General features: G+C 49.6%; 1 protein-coding gene across 6 annotated transcripts in view; it reads left to right on the forward strand.

Moving 5' to 3' along the window:
- Positions 1-21,046, forward strand: part of SIPA1L3 (signal induced proliferation associated 1 like 3) — a 313,577-nt gene that overhangs the window by 127,710 nt on the left and 164,821 nt on the right. Inside the window, exon 1 of one of the 6 annotated variants that reach the window (XM_033226048.1) lies at positions 17,067-17,424. The exons of the other annotated variants lie outside the window; for them this stretch is intronic. The gene's annotated coding sequence lies outside the window, so the exon portion shown is untranslated. Of the gene's footprint in view, positions 1-17,066; positions 17,425-21,046 lie in introns of those variants that run through there. 6 annotated transcript variants of the gene reach the window in all.

The following is a 21,046-nucleotide window of genomic DNA, read 5'->3' on the forward strand; positions in this document are numbered from 1 at the left end:
GGAGTTTCGCTTTTGTTGCCCAGGCTGGATTGTAACGGCACGATCTTGGCTCACTGCAACCTCCGCCTCCTGGGTTCAAGCGATTCTTCTGCCTCAGCCTCCTGAGTAGCTAGGATTATAGACATGCACCACGATGCCCAACTCATTTTGTATTTTTAGTAGAGATGGGGTTTCTCCATGTTGGTCAGGCTGGTTTTGAACTCCCGACCTCAGGTGATCCACCTGCCTCAGCCTCGGTTTTTTTTTTTGTTTTTTTTTTTGAGGTGGAGTCTCACCCTGTCACCCACACTGGAGTGCGGTGGTGCCATCTCAGCTCACTGCAATCTCTGCCTCCCAGGTTCAAGTGATTCTCCCGCCTCAGCCTCTCGAGTAGCTGGGATTACAGGTACCCGCCATCATGCCTGACTGATTTTTACATTTTTTGTAGAGATGGGGTTTCACCATGTTAGCCAGGCTGATCTTGAACTCCTGACCTCAGGTGATGCGCCTGCCTCAGCCTCCCAAAATGCTGGGATTACAGGCCTCAGCCCCAGCGCCTGGCTGGTATACAGTTCTTTGAATGCAGACAAATGTAGACACTTGTGAAACTGCCACCATGATCAAGATTCAGGGCAGCCCCGCCACCCCACGATGTGAATGTACTAGTTTCTCTGTTGGTTAAAAATATGAGCCAGGTGTGGTGGCTCACACTTGTAACCCCAGCACTTTGAGAGGATGGGGCTGGAGGATTGATTGAGCCCAGGCGCTCGAGACTAGCCTGGGCAACTTAGTGAGACCCTGTCTCTACAAAAAATACAAAAATGAGCTGGGCGTGGTGGCGCACACTTGCAGTTCCAGCTACACCGGGGATAAAGTGGAAGGGTCACCTGAACCAGTGGAGGTCAAGGCTGCTGCGAGACCCTGTCTCAAAAAAAACTAAAAATTAAAATAAATAAATACATACATACACATATATGGCATGGGTAATGGGTATTTACACATATTTAAAATATATACATATGGCAAATACCTGTGCTGTATAGGTTTCAAATATGTTATATTTAGGTTTTTGGGTTGGGTTTGGGTTGGTTTGCTAGTGAACATTCTCTTTTGTTTCTGTGGGCGGGTTCTAAGCAGTGGCGTGGGACCCCAGCTGCATGTCATTCCAGTTTGCAGTGAAGCCTTCCAGGACGATCCCCAGCTTTGTTGGGAGGGGGCATTGTCTGATCCTTGAAGAACCAAGAGACCATACCAGTGTGGGAAGTGGAAAGGGGAGGATTGTGGCCTTCAGAACCTGGATGCAGGTAGCTGTGTCAGCCGAGCTGCGGGAACTGAGTGGCTCTGGATGGAGTTTCTCTCTCCTGGACGTTTAGTGGTTCTCGTCACATTCCCTCATCCTGGCAGTCTTGCCTGGGTACCTGAAGCTGGTGTGTGGGACAGTCACTAGAGGCCAGATTTCTGTCAAAGGATGCTTCCTAGCACAATTCTTGATTACTTTTATTTTGAAGTGATTTGAGAATTATAAAAAGGTTGTGAAAATGGTTACAGAGTCCACATGTCTACCCTACATCCAGCTTCCCCTATGTTACCATCTTATACAACTGTAACACAGTGATCAAAACCAGGAAATTCACACAGCCCAGTACGATTAACTCAATGACAGACATTAATCACATTTCACCAGTTTTTCCACTGATGTCCTTTTTCCTTCCTCTTGAGTCTATTCTTGATCCCACATTGCATTTGGTTTTCATGTCTCCTTAACCTCTTCCGATCTGGAACAATTCCTCCATCTTTCCTAGCCTTTCCTGACCTGGACACTTTGGGAGAGGACTGCTCTGCTATTTTGTTGTGTGTTTCAACTTGGGTTTTTCTGATGGTTTCTCATGACCTGATTGAGGTTATTCATTATTTAGAACAATGCTACACAGGTAGCATGCCCTCCTCAGTGCGTCTTTGTGGGGGTCTATGATATTGGTCCGTTGTGTTTCTGGTAATGTTCACCTAGATCACTTGGTTAAGCTGCTGTGTGTCAGATTTCTCCACACTAAAGTTACACTTTTCCCTTTGTAATTAATAGTTATCTTGGGGCACTCCAGGCCAGGAGTTTGAAACCAGCTTGTGCAATGAAGTGAGACCCTAGCTCTAAAAAAAGAAAATAAAAACAAATTAGCCAGGTGTGGTGGTGCACACCTGTAGTCCCAGCTACTCAGGAGGTTGAGGCAGGAGGATCCCTTGAGCCCAGGAGGCGGAGATTGCCGTGAGCTGAGATCGTGCCACTGTACTCCAGCCTGGGTATCAAGACCTGGTAGCAAGACCTGGGTAGCAAGAGCAAGACCCTATCTCTTTAAAAAAACAAAACAAAACAAAACAAAAAAATGCTACCTTTGGGGAGAAACTTTGAGGCTATGCTAATATCCCACATCCCGTTTTTCCTCAAACTTCCTCCCACTAATTTTAGCATCCATTGCTGGCCAAGGTCTTGTCTACAGCAGTTATTGCTGTGCTGTTTCCCTGATGGCAGTTTTTGTGTGCCTCTCATTCCATCTACATTTATGAATTGGAATTCTTCTGTAAGGAAGACCTGTCCCTTCCGCCTTACTTCTTTCTTTCTTTAGTTACTAATTTATATCCTATGGGCTATATTTGTTTTAATCTAGCACATTTCTTTTTAATGTGATAAAAGGCCCCAAATCCCAAGTAAATTCCGAGCATTGCCTGACACAGCAGGAAGACCGGCGTTTTTCCTAGCTGGTAACCAGGGCCTTAGGGAACTTGGAAAGAAAGAGAACATGTTTCATTTGTCCATTCATTTTCCTTCACTCAGCAAATGTGCATTTGAGCACCTACTAGAAGCACTAGGCACTAGGGATTCAGGAATGAACAAAACAAACTCCTTACCTTAAGGGAACAGACATCATACTGGAGAGTAACGCAGTAAACAGATAAAAAGTGAATATAGGCCGGGCACGGTGGCTCAAGCCTGTAATCCCAGCACTTTGGGAGGCCGAGACGGGTGGATCACGAGGTCAGGAGATCGAGACCATCCTGGCTAACACGGTGAAACCCTGTCTCTACTAAAAAAATACAAAAAACTAGCCGGGCGAAGTGGCGGGCGCCTGTAGTCCCAGCTACTCGGGAGGCTGAGGTGGGAGAATGGCATAAACCCGGAAGGCGGAGCTTGCAGTGAGCTGAGATCCGGCCACTGCACTCCAGTCTGGGCGACAGAGCGAGACTCCATCTCAAAAAAAAAAAAAAAGTGAATATAGGGCTGGGCACGGTGGCTCACACCTGTAATCCCATCACCTTCACGAGGCTGAGGTGGGCCAATCACTTGAGGTCAGGAGTTCGAGACCAGCCTGGCCAATATGGTGAAACCCCGTCTCTAATAAAATACAAAAAAAAATTAGCCAGCCATGGTGGCCCACAACTGTAATCCCAGCTACTCAGGAGGCTGAGGTGGGAGGATCGCTTGAACCCAGAGGCAGAGGTGGCAGTGAGCCAAGGTCGTGCCACTGCAATCCAGCCTGGGTGACAGAGCGAGACAGGGTCTCAAAAAAAAGAAAAAAAAAAGGCCGGGCGCGGTGGCTCAAGAGGCCGAGACGGGCGGATCACGAGGTCAGGAGATCGAGACCATCCTGGCTAACACAGTGAAACCCCGTCTCTACTAAAAAATACAAAAAACTAGCCGGGTGAGGTGGCAGGCGCCTGTAGTCCCAGCTACTTGGGAGGCTGAGGCAGGAGAATGGCGTAAACCCGGGAGGCAGAGCATGCAGTGAGCTGAGATCCGGCCACTGCACTCCAGCCTGGGTGACAGAGCAAGACTCCGTCTCAAAAAAAAAAAAAAAAGAAAAAAAAGGTGAATATAGGATAAGTTAGATGTATATAGTGATGTATATAGTGTATATAGGATGTATATAGGAGTATATAGTGATGAATAAAGCAGGGAAGGAGACTGGCCTCACAGGGCAATTTTTAGACAAGGTGGCCAAGGAAGGCCTCTTTGAGGAGGCCCTGAGTAGAGGAGGGAGTGAGGCGGTCCCCAGCCTCATTCATCCACAGCCAGCTGGGAGTTTGCAGTCAAATCATCTCCCTTCAGAACAGTTTCTGTGAACAGGAAATGTGTTCCCTCTCCAAGGGGCAGCCCTGCTCAGTGGGGCCGGTCTTATCCCTGAGTATTGCCAGATCTGATGTCCCCCCCAATAGGAAAGGAAAGTGAAGAATTTTTTGCCAGTCCATTAAACCCAAATTATGCGACATCAGATAATGAATATGACTATAATATTTTGTTTTCATCGTGTTTGTTTTTTAAGTTTCCTTTTCTTTGTAGCAAGAGATAGCAATTTTTCATTTTTAGTGGTGTTAGAGGTTCTTTTAAAATATGTAAAGCTTAAACATCACTTCAGGGCTGGGTGCAGTGGCTCACCCTATAATCCCAGCTCTTCGGGAGGTCGAGGCAGGAGAATCGCTTGAGGCCAGGAGTTTAAGACCAGCCTGGGCAGCAGAGTGAGACTCCATCTCTACAAAAAATGTTTAAAGTAGCCAGGCATGGTGACATGCACCTGTAGTCCCAGGTACTCGGACAGCTATGGCAGGAGGATCACTTGAGCCCAGGAGGTTGAGGCCACGCTACTGTACTCCAGCCCCGGGCAATACAGCAAGAGAGATACGTGTGTGTGTGTGTGTGTGTGTGTAAATAATTGTACAGATGGAGAACAGATACAGCTGAAAAGGAAGGGTGGAACACAGCGACTGGGCTTGGTAAGCACTGTATGGCTCAGCCACCCACTGTTTTTCCTCTGGGTCAGGGGTTCTCAGCAGTGGGCCTGAGCTGAAATTGGCAAACAATTACCATGGGTGTGTGTCTTGAGCCATTTGCATCATGGCATGTGCATCGGCCAGGAATGTCTTCAAGTTTCAGGAACAGAAACCCCCACTCACCACAGCTTGATTGAATGAGGGCTGATTTCTTGCCCACTACAAACACACCTGGAGGTGCTTGGCTGCCAGTGTTAGTCTGGTGGCTGGGCAGTGTCAGGGCAGAGCCACTTTGATTCTCTTGGCCTTTCCCCTCATGGACATAGTTGCTGCTGCCATGTCGTGTACTCTCCCCTAGCTCCAAGGAAGGTAGCAAATGTTATTTAACTTTTCAGCCTTTCCTGAGGAGGAAGCCAGAGAAAAAATGAATTGAGTGTATCTGTTGGGGTAGCCAGCCAGTACTGCCTGGCTCCATGGGGAAGGAAAAGCAGTAATAATGAACATTAATGGGTGCTGACTCTGTGCCAAGCCCTGCCGTAAGCGCCTCACGTGCATGATCTCATTCAGTTCTTGCAACTACACTAAGACGTCACTGCTATGATATCCCCATGGTAGTGATGAGGAAACTGAGGCACGGAGTGGTGAAGCTGCCTGCCAAGTAGAGGAGCCAGGGCAGGGGGGCATGCAGCCTGGGTCCAGGGCCCCTAAGAAAGCCACTACACTTTGTTGCCTCATAAGAGGTCCAGGGTGGGGTGGGGTGGAGGGGCCCAGGCTGCTCACTATCTGGCCTGGGTTTAAATTCTTGCAGCAAGGCGGAGCCCAGCAGCATGCTTTGCTGTGGGGAAGTTATGATCATTAAAAAACTGTCTTGTGAATCGCATCCGCCCCTGTGTAACTAACTACCTCCCACATGTTCAGGTCCAGTCCTCGGGAGCAGCACCCGCTGCACGTCTTATTCCTGGCAGCCATGCGGGGACTTACAAGTGGCCGAGGGAACCCCTCTCGGCCTCCCTTTTTCCAAACAAACTATACCTGTGCTTTTAGTTATTCTTCCCAGGATGAGGCTTCTAGCCTTTTCTTTCTCTGGGGGTCTGCTGGTTGATTGCCCACATATTTGTTATGTGCCTCCTCTGTGCCCGTACCTGTAGAGTAGTGGAGATGCAGTGGTGGCTGGGCCAGCCTCACGGCTGGGTGGCTCTGCCCTCATGGGGCTCCCCGTCCGGTGAGGGAGCAGGCCCTCAGACCCCCGAGTAGTCAGGTCTGTGACGGAGGAAGCCCAGGAGAGTGGGAACCCAGCAGAGGTGCCCAACCCAGCCTAGGGGTCAAAGAGGGCTCCTGGAAGCAGCTTTTGGGCTTTGGAGGTGGAATAGAGATTCATCAAGGAGCAAACTGCTGCCATCTTCTCTATCTGCCTTTCTTCAGTGAAACTCTCACGACAGCTCTCCTTTCTGAACTTCTGTTCCCCTCCTCAATAAAATGAAAGGTTCAGACTTGGGTCTCCATCCATCCTTCCAACCAACCATCATTGACTGGACACCTCCCATGTTCCTCCTCCTCTGCTGGGCACGAGGCTTACTCCAATATACAGTATGTTGGGAAGTTCTGCAGGTAAACAACCCAGAGTGATAAGAGTTCTAATAGGGGAAGCCACGGGGCTGTGGGAACCCCGAGGAGGCACCTAACGGTGACTTAGAGTTTGGGGACAAGCTTCTCCAGGGAGATGAAACAAAAATGGGTTGACACGGTAGCCAAGAGCACAGCTTTCCAGAGTCCAGCTGACCTGGGGTCTAGTCATAGCTGAGCCCCTGACTAGCCCTAAATGGGCAGCTTAATTCTGGGAGCTTCCATTTTCTCCCAAGGTGGTTCTGAGGATTAAGATGGGATTATGAATTACAAGTACCTAGGACAGTACCTGGCACAAGAAGTCACATAATAGATGATAATGAGATGATGATGATGAGATGATGGTGGCGGCGGTGGTGGAGGTGGTGATGATGATAATGAGGAGGAGGAGGATGGTGGCATCTTGCATTCATTAGCGCGTACTGCACGTTGGAGGTTAAGTGGCTTAGTAACAGCCTATAAGATAATAAGCGTGAGCTGCTGCTGTTGTGATTATTCATTCACCAGACATGTGAGGGGTCACCCTGCCCCCCGCCCTGAGCTGGCACAGGCCTAGCTATAGCAGGACTGTGTTCTGGGAGCAGGGCTCATACAGCGGAAGCCTGGGCCAGGAATTTCATGGAACAAGTTGGGAGTTTCTTTGGTGTGTGTTGGAAACCCATGGCTCCCAGCCTCCTGGTCCCCTTTCTTGTTCATTCCTCAGACTTTTCAGCACTGGCCTCAAGAGTGTAGGCTGCCCTTGACCTCTGTGGCCAGCATGCATGGATGCTCTGCTCAGCCCATCAGCCAAGCCCCAAATTAGACCTGACAGTGTGATTTATTCTCTAGGATGGAGCCAGGAGGGCACAGCCCCAGTGGGTGATTCGGAGGGAAGGTTGTCAGCCCGAATTAGCCTAGACACTTCATGCAGCCTTGCTGGTTCAGCTTCCTCTGTCTAAGAGGGTTTTCCAGGGTGTTGCTGGCTTCAGCACTGCTTCTCCCCCAGCCCCAGGGACGGACACTTGGCTGTGATCCCTAAAGAGCGTGTGTGCTGAGGGCTGCCCAGGCAGGCCCTGTCTGAAGGCAGTGGAGGCTCTGGGTCGTTTCATCTGCCCCATCAGGAGCTCAGAGTGGTGGCTCCCTGTGGAGTGCTTGGCCCATTCCCCGCTTCCTGTTCTTTCACTGAGTTCCATGCTGGGTGCCTGGAGGCCGTTTCCCTGCTCCACACCTTCCGGTTGGTGATCACAGTGTCTCTGCTTTCTAGCTGCCTTCATTCATTCACAGGAATGCCTCTGATGGGTGAGTTTCTGCTGCAGTAACAAATTAACCCTGAAATCCTAGAGGTTGGACACAACAGATGTCCATTTCTTACTCGTGACATGGGCAGATCAGGTGGGAGGGCTTCACCTTGTACCTCAGGGACCCAGGCTGACGGGAGCACCCCTGCTCCCCCTCCCGGCCAGGCCCCATTTTGAAGCTTCACAGGCTGCAGAGACATGACGGCAGGAGAAGGGGACGGAGAGTTGCGCAGCAGCACTTGGATGCCAAGGCCCAGAAGCCACATGTTCACTTCCACCTGCACCCAGAACTGTCACACGGTTCTGCCTAACTGCAAAGGGCTAGAAATATGATACTCAGTGAGCAGTAACGATCACAGCCACAGTGGACAGGTGGGGTATTTATGCATCACCTACTGTGTGCCAGGCCTTCTCAGGGCTCTAGAAATGCAGAGGTGTCCCCCACCTTCCTGAGCTCATAGTTTAGTGGTGGAAACCGAATTGAAGTAATTACAGCAACAGCTGTGTGATTATGTCTGCACTAAGTGCTCTGGCGGAGGAGCCCAGAGGGCCGTGACAGCATATCTGAGAGCCCGGACGTGTCTGGAGAGGTCAGGGAACGTCTGTCATAAGGACTGACGTTTAGGAGGAGGCCTGAAGGATAAGTAGACCTTCCCCCAGTGGGGGCGAGGAATGGGGAGAGAGTCGCTGGTAGAGGGAACCGCATCAGCGGAGCTGCGGACGTGGGAAGGAGCTTGACTCTGCAAAGGAACTGGAAGAAGACCTGTGTAACTGCAGGGTCAAGAGCTGGGAGAGGTAGGTGGGGGCAGATGGTGCCGGGTCTGGCTGGCGGTGAGGAGGAGGCTGGGACTTGGAACACCTGCCTTTTGGAGCTGTTGAAAGAATCAAATGAGCTCAGTCATTCTCTTAACAAATGCTGAGTTCCCACTCTTTGGCAGCGGGTGTTCCAGCAGCGAACAAGACGACAAATATCCCTGTTCTCAGAGCTGGCATTCGAGGCGGGGGACACAGACAATGAACCAGGCAGATACAGAGGATAATTTTTACCTGTTGTGAAAAACTGCTGACCAGTAAATAGAGTAAAATGATAAAGAGCATATGGATTGGAGGCTTTTGGCTCCAGGTAACAGCCACCCCCACTGACTCAGACTTAAGCAGTCAGGCCCCCCACCTCCAAGTCTGAGGGTTCTTTGGACCCTGTGAGCTGGTGACACAGCAGCTCGACAATAGCATGGAGGACTGTCTGTCACGGTGCCTTCATCTTAAAGCAGGCCCCTTCCATGGTCAGAGGATGGCAGGTGGGGATGCCCTGGGCAATATTGGGGCAGGTAGCGGGAGATTTTTCAAACTCTGCGTGTCCAAAGGATCTGCCACTAGCGTGCCTTGGTGACAGTGAATTCTAGAAGCCAGTGTGAGAGTAAGGAGGAGGCTGTTGCTCTAGTCTAGGTGGGAGATGCCGGAGGATGGGACCAGGGTAAGGAGTGTGGAGGGAGAGGAGGGGGCAGGTCATATGCATGTTACAGAGTCTGAGAAATTCTACAGGAAAGAAACTCGCTTCTTTGACTGTGGAACACTTTTGTTTTTGAAAGACACCTAGGAACATCTTCTACAGTATAATTTGGAAAATGTTTAATAATGATTCCCATCCTTGCTGTACGTTAGAATTATGTTAGCAACTTTAAGAAATCCCAAGGCCTGGGTCTCACCCTGGACCAATTCAGTTAGAGTTACTGAGTGACATTATAAAGCTATATTATTTGTTTGCATTTCTTTAATTTTTTAATTTTTATTTTTGGAGACATAGTCTCACTTTGTCACCCAGGCTGGAGTGCAGTGGCACAATCTTGGCTCACTGCAACCTCCGCCTCCCAGGTTCAAGCAATTCTCATGCCTCAGCGTCCCGAGTAGCTGGGACCACAGGCGTGCACCACCACGACTGGCTAAGTTTTTGTATTTTAGTAGAGACGAGTTTTCACCATGTTGCTCAGGGTGGTCTTGAACTCCTGAACTCAGGCAAACCACCTGCCTGGGCCTCTCAAAGTGCTGGGATTACAGGCATGAGCCACCTCGCCCAGCCTGCATTTCTGATTATCAAAGTAATACTTGTTTGTTGTTTAAAAAAAGAAATCAAAGGACCCATAATGCCCCAAGATAATCTTGTACGAGCTGGTGTGTATCTTCCAGATTTTTTTCAATACTTGTACCTAAAAAATACCATATGTACCCCAAAACAAAGTGGTTCAATAGCTTTCCAAAGAGATGAAAAAAGGTTTGCGATGAGGGGGAGGAGGGCGTAGTGGCTCAAGCCTGTAATCCCAGCACTTTGGGAAGCCGACGCGGGTGGATCACCCGAGGCCAGGACTTCGAGACCAGCCTGGCCAACATGGCAAAACCCTGTCTCTACTAAAACTACAAAAATTAGCCTGGCGTGGTGTCACATGCCTGTAATCCCAACTACTCCGGAGGCTGAGGAAGGAGAATCACTTGAACCTGGGAGGCGGAGGTTGCAGTGAGCCGAGATTGCGCCACTCTACTCCAGCCTGGGTGATAGAGCAAGACTCCATCTTAAAAAAAAAGTTTGGGGGCCCACCTGAAATATTAGGGATTTGGACAACATAATCAGCTGCCTTTCTGTATTTTCTAATTGATTAATGTTGTGACATGTTTGGAATCCAGATATCAAAAATGTGGCCGGGCGCGGTGGCTCAAGCCTGTAATCCCAGCACTTTGGGAGGCCGAGACGGGCAGATCACGAGGTCAGGAGATTGAGACCATCCTGGCTAACACAGTGAAACCCCGTCTCTACTAAAAATACAAAAACTAGCTGGGCGAGGTGGCGGGCGCCTGTAGTCCCAGCTACTCGGGAGGCTGAGGCAGGAGAATGGCGTAAACCCGGGAGGCGGAGCTTGCAGTGAGCTGAGATCTGGCCACTGCACTCGAGTCCCGGCGACAGAGCGAGACTCCACCTCAAAAAAAACAAAAAAACAAAAATGTTGAATTCAGCAAGGTGCAGTGGCTCACGCCTGTAATCCTATCCCTTGGGGAGGCATAGGAGGGAGGATGACTTGAGGCCAGGAGTACGAGACCAGCCAGGGCAACATAGCAAGACCCTCATCTCTACAAAGAAAAAAAATAGCCAAGTGTGGTGGTGCATGCCTGTGGTCCCAGCTACTACTCAGGAGGCTGAGGTGGGAGGATCACTTGAGCCCAGGAGTTGGAGTCTGCAGTGAGTCATAACTGTAACACTGCACTGCAGCCTGGGCAGCAGAGGGAGACCCTGTCTCAAAGGAAAAAGGGAAAATTGGACTCAAAATGTTCCGTATATCCTCTCACATGTCATAAAACAGTGTTAGTCATACTTTTCCCAGGCATCCTTCTTACAAGAGTCACTTTTTGAGTCATCTACACATATTTCCAGAGTACACTGTCTCCACGTCTATCTGAAACATTTGTGATGTGGCACCCCTTCAATTTGTGTATATTGCCACTGGAAACTGTATCCCAACACTCTCAAGAAGCCATTCCTCTACCATTAGACAGCTTCTTTTTTTTTTTTTTTAATGCCTCTTTTAGGAATTGGTGATCTCTACAGCCACTCACTGTTAGGTTTTTTTTAAAAAAACCAACTCAGATGTTTAAGGACAGTTACTGAACATGGGTAAGTGGCTGAGTAAACGTGAACATATAAAAGTGGTTATATAATTGCCTGTTTGTGAGTCAATCAGACTCATCATTCCAGTGTGAATAAGAAATGACAACTTAGGAAAATTTCTCCATGTACTTTCTTCCCCCACAGTGGCACTTTGCTTTAAGACAGTTTTCAGTGCTATATTACACATCCTTTTTATAAAAAATTCGAAATTCTAGTTTAAATGCCCCATTCAAGACTTTTTCCTGAAGTATTTTGTTTAAATTGGTTAAACATGGCTTAAAATTATTTGTCCCTATCTTGCTTTTCTTTCTTTTTTTTTTTTTTTCTTTTTTGAGACGGAGTCTCACTCTGCCGCCCAGGCTGGAGTGCAGTGGCCGGATCTCAGCTCATTGCAAGCTCCGCCTCCTGGTTTCACGCCATTCTCCTGCCTCAGCCTCCCTCCCGAGTAGCTGGGACTACAGACGCCCACCACCTCGCCCGGCTAGTTTTTTGTATTTTTTAGTAGAGACTGAGTTTCACCGTGTTAGCCAGGATGGTCTCAATCTCCTGACTTCGTGATCCTCCCGTCTCGGCCTCCCAAAGTGGTGGGATTACAGGCTTTAGCCACCGCGCCCGGCCCTCCTATCTTGCTTTTCAAAGGAATCTTTATTTATTTTGTTATTATTATTCCTTTTTTTTTTTTTTTTGAGATGGAGTCTCACTCTGTCACCCAGGCTAGAGTGCAGTGCCTCGATTTCGGCTCACTGCAGCCTCCATCGCCAAAGTTCAAACAATTCTGCCGCAGCCTCCTCAGTAGCTGGGATTACAGGCACCCACCAACACGCCGAGCTAATTTTTATATTTATTTATTTATTTATTTTTGAGGTGGAGTCTCGCTCTGTCACCCAGGCTGGAGTGCAATGGCGTGATCTCAGCTCACTGCAACCTCCGCCTCCTGGCTTCAAGCAATTCTCCTGCCTCAGCCTCCTGAGTAGCTGGGATTACAGGCGTGCGCTACCATGCCTGGCTAATTTTTGTATTTTTAGTAGAGACATGGTTGCACCACGTCGGCCAGGCTGATCTCGAACTCTTGACCTCGTGATCCGCCCAACCTCAGCCTCCCAAAGTGCTGGGATTAGAGGTGTGAGCCACTGCACCAGGCCCCAGCTAATTTTTGTGTTTTTTGTTTGTTTGTTTTTAGTAGAGACGGAGTTTTGCTGTGTTGGCCAGGCTGGTCTCAAACTCCTCAGCCTCTGAAGTAGCTGGGACCACAGGCACAAGCCACCACGCCCAGCTAAGTTTTAAATTTTTTATAGAGACAGGTCTTACTATGTTGCCCAGGCTTGTCTCAAACTCTAGTCTCAAGTGATCCTCCTGTCTTAGCCTCCCAAAGTGCTGGGATTACAGGTGTGAGCCACCACACCTGGCACTTTGCTAATTTCTTACTTGGTTATTTTTTTCTGATATTGAGTTGTAAGAGTTCTTCATAAATCTTGAATATTAACCCTTTGTCAGGTATGTGGTTTGCAAATATTGTTTCCTAGTCCATAGGTTGACTTTTCATTTTGTTAATTGCTTCCTTTGCTGTGCAGAAGCTTTTTAGTTGGATGTAGTCCTGTTTATTTATTTTTGCTTTTGTAGCCTGAGCTTTTGGTGTGATGTTCAAAAAATCATTGCCAAAGTCAGTGTTGAGGAGCTTCCCCCATGTTCTTTTCTGGGAGTTTTATCGTTTCAAATCTTACGTTTAGGTCTTTTATCCACTTGAGTTTATTTTTGTGTATGTTATAAAATTTCATTCTTTGTAGGGCTCAGTTTCATTCTTATTGACCACTTATGTTTGGATTTATTTCTGGGCTCTCTATTCTATTCTGTTTTTATGTCAGCACCATGCTCTTTGGATTACTATAGCTTTGTAATATAATTTTAAATCAGGAAGTGTGATGCCTCCAAGTTTTTATTTCTCAGTGTTGCTTTGGCTAGTTGGGGTTTTTTTGTGGCTACATATACATTTTAGGATTGCTTAAAGAGCATGTTTACAGTGACTTAACCACTTGGAATTGTGGGGTCAAGCCCTTGGGAATACTTACCAAGTCTCCTATAATATATGCCTCCCTTTCTATTATTTTCCAAACTAGCATCATTTAAGTTTTTGAAAGCTAGTATGTCTTTCCCAAAGAGCACTTGTTCCAAAATAAAATAAGGAAAGACCCTACTTTTTTTAAGGATAATGTTTTGGGCATATCTTGCTTTATCTTTGGTTACATCTTGTATCCAAAATAAATGAAGTTAACCACTCACAAATAACTAGCTCAGTAGTGTTTGACCTTCCTGCAGGAGCTGGTAACCAGTTCTCTCACATCCCCAGCTTGACCTCAATCATTCATTCATTCGACATTGATTTATTTCCTGTCAGCTGCCCTGAAAGCCAGTAGTAAAGATGGCCTTTGGAATGTATTGGAATCCCAGCCCTCCCCTTCTACCTCTATGACCATGGCCAAAGCACTTACCTTCCTGTGCCTCAGTTTCTCCATCTGTAAAACAGAGGAGATAATGCTGCCTACGTCATAATGTGGTTGTGGGCATTCAAGGATTTAAAACAGATCCATGGGCCAGGCACTGTGGCGCACACCTGTAATCCCAGCAGTTTGGGAGGCCGAGGTGGGCGGATCACTTGAGGTCAGGAGTTCCTGACCTCAAGTGCTCAGCCTGGCCAACATGGTGAAACCCCATCGCTACTAAAACTGCAAAAATTAGCCAGGCATGGTGGTGCATACATGTAATCCCAGCTACTGGGGAGGCTGAGGCAGGAGAATCCGGGAGGCGGAGGTTGCAGTTAGCTGAGATCACACCACTGCACTCCAGCCTGGGCGACAGAATGAGACGTCATCTCAAAATAAATAAATATGTAGATAGATGGAAAGAGAGAGAAGGAAAGAAAGAAAGAGAGAGAAAGAAAGAAAAAAAAACAGATCCATGGTCCCAGGTGGAATATCATCCAAGCTGATGTCTTGTTATCACTGCAGAAATATCGATGTGATAGACTACCACTGCTCGCTCCGAACCTTCTAGAGTTGCCTTTCTAAAGTCTGAATTATTCAGAATTCCGAAACACATCAGGCCCAAGAGGTTTAGAAAGGGATCATTCCACCGTATGTATAAAGAAAGCACTTAGCATAGCACCTGGCACATAGTAAATGCCGTGTCAATGTTAACCATTTACTGTTGCTACTATTACTATATAAAGTGCATACCTCACCATCCCTAATCATCGTCATGGAAAAGCAAATGATAATCACAGTGAGATACCGTGACACACCTGCCTCAGTGTCCATGATAAAAAGAGGGCACAGAGGAGCTGAGGTCAGAGAGTTCCACAGGAGGCCTGCTAGGGACTGGGGCCTTTTCCTTAAATGGATAGGGGGAGGGTTCTGAGCAGAGGAAGGACATGATCTGACCCATAGATTAATAGAAGCCCTCTGGCTGTGTGTGGCAGCAGGAGCCGGAGCCAGGAAATTGGGGCAGAAGCTCCTGCTGTGGTCCATGGTCCTGCCTGTGGGGTTGTGAGGGAGGGGTGAGCCCATTTACATCTTGAAGGTGGAGCTGACAGTGAGTACTGATGGCCTGGATGTGGGGGTGAGAGAAACAGAGGGGGCTAGGATGACCCTGAGGTTTGGGCCTGGACACCAGGTGAGGAGTGAAGATGTTGCATTGAGGGACTCCAGGGTGGGGGTTTGCAGGGAGTGGCAAAAGGCCTTGTGAAGAATCAGAAATGCCGCTGTGAGTCTATTCAGTGCCAGGTGCCTGTCGGACAGCTGCGTGAGACGGCAAGGAGACAGTTGGATACGCAACCTGAAGTTGAGAGAGGTCCAGGTGGGAGAAGGAAAAGTAGGGGTCCCCAGCACAGAGGTGTTGAAATCACCGGAAGAGCTGTGTGGATGGGGAGGAGCGAAGCTGTGCAGAGAGATGGCGAGGAATCAGCGAAGGAGGCTAGGGGAGGGAGCGCCAGTGAGGAGGGAGGAGACCCAGAGTGTACGGACTCCTGCCGTGAGGCAGGAGGGCGACGAGGGCCCAAGGTGATTGCTGTGTCCAGTGATGGGAGGCACAAAAAAGGCTGGCGGGAGCAGGTTCTAGAGAGACGGGGCTTTGTTGTGTCCTGTGGAGGTGTGACTACACGTATCGTTTGTTGCTTTCTCTCTATTCAGGACACGCCCGGCACACAATAGCTGCACAATAAAAATGTGTTAAATTAATGTCTTCATGGACTAGGGGGAGATTAGAACCCAGAGGAGCCCTTGGAATTGGGGGTCGCCACTGTGGAGTATGACAGAAGTGTATTCCGTGGACCTGGGCTCCTGTTCCCAGAGGATGATGGGGAAGGAGAATCAGAAATGTAACCCAGACATCTGGGCGCCCCCCCCCAGACCATTTACTGAGTGCCTGGTGCCACCGACAGGACTGACGTGGCGTCCCCATCTAGAGAATGAGAATAATAATAGTATTGACTCATGGAGCTGTTGTTAGGAATCAATGAGATAATGCTGTAAAACATCATCAGTGTTTGATAGACTTGAGCTGTTGTTACAAGTAAAATCCTACATTACCATTATTCTGGCTTCGTGGCCCCCACCATCTAGTGGGGGAGATAGTTATAAAATAATCAGGCTGGGCGTGGTGGCTCATGCCTGTAATCCCAGCATTTTGGGAAGCCAAGGTGGGCAGATCACTTGAGATCAGGAGTTCGAGACCAGCCTGGCCAACATGGTGAAACCGCATCTCTACAAAAAGTACAAAAATCAGCCAGTGTGGTGGCCGGCGCCTGTAATCCCAGCTACTCAGGAGGCTGAGGCACCAGAATCACTTGAACCCGGGAGGCGGAGCTTGCAGTGAGCCAAGATCACGCCACCGCACTCCAGCCTGGGTGACAGAGTGAGACTCCGTCTCAAAAAAAAAAAAAGAAAGAAAGAAAAAGTGCAGAGGGCCTTGAGAGAGAAGAACAGGCAGGAGGTGGGGGTCTTATTCCAGGCTGGGATGGGCGTGGAAGTGGCAGAGGGAGCTTTTCCGAAGAAGCGACCTGTGAGGCTAGACTGGGAGGATGAACAGGAATTTACCTAGGGTGGGCTGGAGACTGGGGCGTTTTGGCTGGGAGAATGGTCTGTGTGCAGGTCCTAGGGTGGGGAGGAGCTGGGTGTGTTGGAGGAGCAGAGTGCAGGGAGGAAAACGTGGGTCAGCTGGTCTGGTGAGCCACGGTAAGAGATTTGAACTTTCTTCCCACAGGCACTGGGAGCCACAGAAGGGTTTTCAGGGGAGAAGTGATAACAACTTCATTTAATTCTTTTTAAACTTCTGTGTGCACTTTCAAGGCTTGATGTCCTGACATCCTTCCTCCCCCAGGACAGTTTGTACCGCTCCAGGGTCAGGTCAGAGACTCCAGAGCCACCCCCACCACTGTGGCTCCTTGAAGCTTTGTGCTGTCATCTGGCCACTCAGTCAGCGGGGTTGAAAGGAGCTTTCTATAGAGGAGAAGGTGCCCTGGTTCTCAACTCATCAGCCCCTAGGAAAGAAGCAGCTTGCTGGTCCATCCCAGGCTGCTGGGAGGCCGGAGAAACAGGTCACAGCAGCCCCGCCTCCTCCTCCAGGCCTCCAGGCCCTTCCTCTCAGAAGGGACCCCCACCTGCTTCCGGCAAAGATGGCCTCATTTCCTCTCAGGCCCAGGGCTGCCAGCAGCCTGTCCCCCCTCCTCATTTCCCTACTTCTTTTGAGTGGCCAGATGACAGCACAAAGCTTCAGGGAGCCTTGTGGGTCGGCGGCCGTGGGGTGGTGGTGGAGTCTATGACCTCATGCCAAGCAACGTGCTTCTCTCGGTTCCCTCTTCTGGGCCCTGCCCTGGAAAGAGACAGGGCAGCTGGGGAGGGGAGTTTCCAGATTACCTGTGTCTCCTGGGCAGGGCACAGGAAATGACTCTTTCATGGGCTGAGAGTTTTGGGAGGCCCTGTGCCGCAGCCCCCCAGCAAGAGCGCACATGAATCTGCCATCTCGCCTGCAGCCTGGGGACAGGGCTGGATTTTCGGGGTGTGGAGGGGCCCAGATCCCCCGAGCAGCTCCTCGACCCCACAACCCGGCATCTCCTGTGCGTGAGTGGTGTCTGTCAGTTGCTGGGTAAGTAGAGGGCTTTGCTGTCCCTTCTGCTATACCCGTGGCTGCCTGCTCAGAGCAAGGTGGCTCTGACCCTGCAGGAGGGGGGCTCTCTTTGAGAGCACTTGGAGGCGTCGTGTCTCAGAAAACCCACATGGCTTGTAGCTGTGGCTGCCTAGCCACCTGGGTGGCTGAGCAGCTCTTCCAGAGATCCCTAAATGGATGGGCTCCCCAGCCAGGTGTGGTCCCCACTGCTCAGTGTGTTATGGATATTGACCCACTTAGTCCTCCCAAAAACCCTGTGAGGCGGGCACTATGCAGTTTTACTCATGAGGAAACTGAGGCACGGATAAGTCGGGTTGTTTGCCCGAGCCACACCGGCAGGAAGTGGCACAATCAGGATTTGAACCCAGAGCATCCGGCTTCATAATCACTCTGCTATACTTCCTGCCAGCCTGCTTCCCCCCGCCCCAACACATACACACATGCATGCACGCACGCACACACTCACACTCCTACACATTCCTCTATCATATCACCTGGTTTATTTTCTTCATGGCACGTATCACAGTGGATTTGTGGACTTGGGTATTGCCTGTCTACACACTATAGTATAGCCTGGGAGCTCCTGTTTGACCATAGAAAATCTGTGTCTTGTGCATTGCCGTGTCCCTAGCATCTAGAATGGGACCTGGCCCAAAAGAGCTGCTCAATAAATATTTGTTGAATGAATGAACTGACATGGCCAGTGACACGATGTCTCACTGGGTAGGTTTGTGTTATTTTTCCCTCCTTCATCCTCGATCCCTCCTGCCACTCACTTTATAGTAGAGGCAGTCACAGGCGATCTGTGGGTAGAGAGATGATTGAACCCGGGCCGGGCTGACCCCAGAGTGCACACTCCTTTGGCCACCCCTGCCACACTGGTGCCTTTCCCTTGATGCCAGGTCTCCTCGTGAGGGGCCTCGGACCATGTGTCATTTTAGAGACCCCAGCGGCAGTCCAGATCCCGAAGTCCGACCTTTGATTCAGGAACAGAGCAGCTGCAGGAGTGCCAGGCCGGGCTTTCTGGTCCTGTCTCTCATCCTCATCTCCAGTCAGCTGGGGATTAACCCCCTGCCGTCATCAGGAGAAATACAACACGGGAAACTGGCAGCAGCTCCACTGTGGTAAAGGATGTGAGGGAAGCAGTGACCCACTGCAGAGGGTTCCCTGAGCTCTCGCGCATGGAGAATTGTGCGTGTGCCTCTGGGTGGGCAGGGAACCTGCAGTTTGGGTGAACATTTCCCATACGCTGGGATGAATTGGCCCTTCCTGTTCATGCCTCTGATGCCCCATTTCCCTCCTACAGAGATGTTCTCTTGTTTAACAATCAAAAGATAGCAGGCTACTTTGTGGTTCTCAGTCAGGATGCTTTTTAGTTGCAAGTAACAACCCTGGAACCATCTGGCCAGTGGTTAAGACAAGTGATGTGTTCTAGAAGCCCAGGGATGGATGGGCACCAGGTGGGTAGGATCAGAAGCTCAAGCATGTCTGTCAGGGACTCAGGTTCTCAGCCTCTGAAGGCCTCTGTGTATGCCTCTTGGTTCCAGAATGGCTCCCAGTGCTAATCAGGGCCACTTGCCCTTGTCCACAGGCATCAGGAGAGAGAGAACACCCCCCACTGATGGTTATAAGTGGTTCCCCTCAGTTTACAGCTGGTCCAGCTGAGGTCACGTGCCCCTCAATCAAGCCAATCGGGTTCCTAGAGGAATGCCACATCCTGATCACTCTTGATTAACTGGGTTCTGTTGTCTAGGAGCTGACAAAAGCAGCAGCGGAAATTGAGTAGACAACCAAATGCCCACCAAGCTCGGTCCCTGACCAAGTCCCCTCCCTAAGTTAACAAATCGTGTCACGCCCAACAGATTTTGTGGCATTTGAGAACAAAGAAGTGTGGTTTTCTTTTGAAGAAGTTGAATGACTTGTGTCCAGTTTCTGCCTCCTGCGTCATCCACCCTCAGTTAAAACCCAAAAATGGGGGCAAGCTGGGCGCGGTGGCTCACGCCTGTAATCTCAACACTTTTGGAGGCTGCGCACGCCGATCACAAGGTCAAGAGATTGAGACCATCCTGGCCAACATGGTGAAACCACGTCTCTACCAAAAATACAAAAATTAGCCAGGCATCGTGGTGTGCGCCTGTAGTCCCAGCTTTTGGGAGGCTGAGGCAGGAGAATCGCTTGAACCCGAGAGGTGGAGGCTGCAGTGAGCTGAGAGTGCACTACTACACTCCAGCCTGGGTGACAGAGCAAGACTCCATCTCAAAAAAAAAAAAAAAGCCGGGGGGTGGGGAAGGTGGCAAGTGGAGTCAGGCTGCCAAAGACTACTTGTCTGCTGGTGGGAAGAAAAAAATGGATGTCGCCTCCCTTGTCACTGGGAGGGTTTTTGTTACTCTTTCCATCTTCATCCTCTATCTGTCCTTTCATTCCTTCCCCCAGTCTGAAATGTTTGTGGCGTGTCTGTAGCTGTGCACACATCCTTGCAAAATATAAATGAGATTTGAATAAGGAGCTTCTGGAAATGGTTTGGAGCTCCAAATCTCATTCTTTCGGTTTCTTCCGGTTTTCACCAAATAGCATGTGTTCGCCATTATGTGTGTCTAGTGTGTGGCGTCTGGCAACTGAACAGTTGTACGTGTTGTACATCCCCCACACCTCACGTGTCTGGTCCCCTAGTGTTGGGCATGCAGGTTGCCGCCAGCTCCACCCCACTTCAGACCGTGCTTCAGTGAGCATCTGCCTACCTTCGCCTTAGGAATTCATGGGGCTTACATCCAGGAATCAATTGCAGCCCGAGATGGGCTTTCTCTCTCCCCAGGGGTGGGATTACAGGTACCTGCCACAACACCCAGCTAATTTTTGTGCTTTTGCTAGAGATGGGGTTTTGCCCTGTTGGCCAGGCTGGTCTTGAACTCCTGAGCTCTCCATAAGGCTGCTCTGACCCATGCTTCCCCCAGAGAACAAGAGGGTCCAGCTTCCCTATTTACATCTCACCACTTGCTGTTGTCCTGCTTCCCAATTTCACCAATCTGACGGGTGTCAAGTGGGATCTCCGGGGTTTAAATGCTCTGATGGTGAGTCTGGCTGAGTGCCTTTTCATGCCCCTGTTAGCCTAATTCAGGCTCCCCTTTCCAAGAGAGGCCCAGTCAGCACTCCTGGAAGGCAAATTCTGGAGCCAGTGGCCTGCATTTGAATCCTGACCCTGCCATTTAACCCAGCAAGTTAGTTCACCTCTCTGAGCCTCAGAGCTTCCATAAATATTAAAAATGGAAATGATAGTAGTATCTATATTGTAAGGTATTTTGAGGATTAAATGAGATAATATACGTAAAGCATTTAAGACAGTGGTGGCTGGGCGTGGTAGCTCATGCCAGTAATCCCAACACTTTGGGAGACCGAGGCAGGTGAATCACTTGACGTCATGAGTTCGAGACCAGCCTGGCCAACATGATGAAACCCTGTCTCCACTAAAAATGCAAAAATTAGCCCAGCATGGTGGCGCATGCCTGTAAATCCCAGCTACTCAGGAGGCTGAGGCAGGAGAATCGCTTGAACCCGGGAGGCAAAGGTTGCAGTGAGCCAAGATCGCACCACTGCACTCCAGCCT

The sequence above is a fragment of the Trachypithecus francoisi genome, unplaced genomic scaffold, assembly GCF_009764315.1.
Source record: "Trachypithecus francoisi isolate TF-2019V2 unplaced genomic scaffold, Tfra_2.0 Lachesis_group12, whole genome shotgun sequence".
NCBI lineage: Eukaryota > Metazoa > Chordata > Mammalia > Primates > Cercopithecidae > Trachypithecus > Trachypithecus francoisi.